The sequence below is a fragment of the Bactrocera oleae genome, chromosome 3, assembly GCF_042242935.1.
Source record: "Bactrocera oleae isolate idBacOlea1 chromosome 3, idBacOlea1, whole genome shotgun sequence".
Lineage (NCBI taxonomy): Eukaryota > Metazoa > Arthropoda > Insecta > Diptera > Tephritidae > Bactrocera > Bactrocera oleae.
In genome coordinates this window covers 56,327,965-56,329,052 of record NC_091537.1, presented here as the reverse complement: position 1 = coordinate 56,329,052, position 1,088 = coordinate 56,327,965, and the positions used below count along the sequence as shown (strand labels likewise).

The 1,088-nt window shown below is 32.9% G+C and overlaps 1 pseudogene; it reads right to left on the bottom strand.

Moving 5' to 3' along the window:
* Positions 1–329: 329 nt before the first annotated feature.
* Positions 330–866, bottom strand: LOC106624377 (histone H4-like; annotated as a pseudogene).
* Positions 867–1,088: the final 222 nt, after the last annotated feature.

Sequence of the window (1,088 nt, the reverse complement as noted above, 5' to 3'; positions counted from 1 at the left end):
AATTCACAACTTGAAAATATTTTGTTACATAAATTTTAGCTCAAATGTATATTAGTAGAAATATAATATTAAAGTACTAACATACATACATAGGTCTGTAGATAATATAATTTTTATATCTACTCATATTCCGGTATTTCGAAACCTACATACTTTCCAATAACTAACATGAATTAAATATATACCCGTAATTGGATATTTAATAAATAATATTCAGTTGGATTGAAGCTAACTACAAGAAAATTAAGAATTTTGACTACATTACGGATAAATATTTATTATTTTTCGGTCAATTTATTGTTAATTTGAATCTTTGTATATCGTGGTCCTAAAAAGGACCGTTTTGTTAGTTTTTCATATTTGATAGTAAAAAGTGTTTAACCGCCGAATCCATTCAAGGTACGTCCTTGTCTTTTCAAAGCATATACAACATCCATTGCTGTAACTGTTTTCCTTTTAACGTGTTCAGTATAGGTAACTGCATCACGGATAGACGGTAGACACCACGTGTTTCTTCATATATCAAACCAGATATACGTTTTACATCTCCACGACGAGCCAAACGCCAAATAGCAGGCTTAGTAATTCCTGGATGTTACACTTTAAACTTTACGATGACAATTAGCACCACCTTTACCCAAGCCTTTTCCATCTTTGCCGCGACCAGTCATTTTCTACTTTTAACACTAACACTGCACGCTCTATACATGTCTTCAAGAACTGAGGTATTGTACGTGTATTTATACAAAAATCTACAACAATCAATGTGGCTTACCTATATATCTTAAACATAATACGCGCGACGAAGAATAATTGTACTGAAAATAAGCTTTCTTTCAAATGGTGATAGCGTTCACCGCCGTCGCGTATTGTGTTCATCTTCATATATAATCGTGTATTCTAATCACCGACGGTGTCGCCGAATACGACCAATATTCATCGTCGCCCGTATTATGCTTAAGCTAAAATATAGAAATTTTCATCTCTTTCTAACACATCTCTTCTCATCTCTTTCAACAATCCACCCCGATGATATGAACTTTTGAAACGTTGTTAAGCATTTTATTACTTTTGCACTAATTATTGGT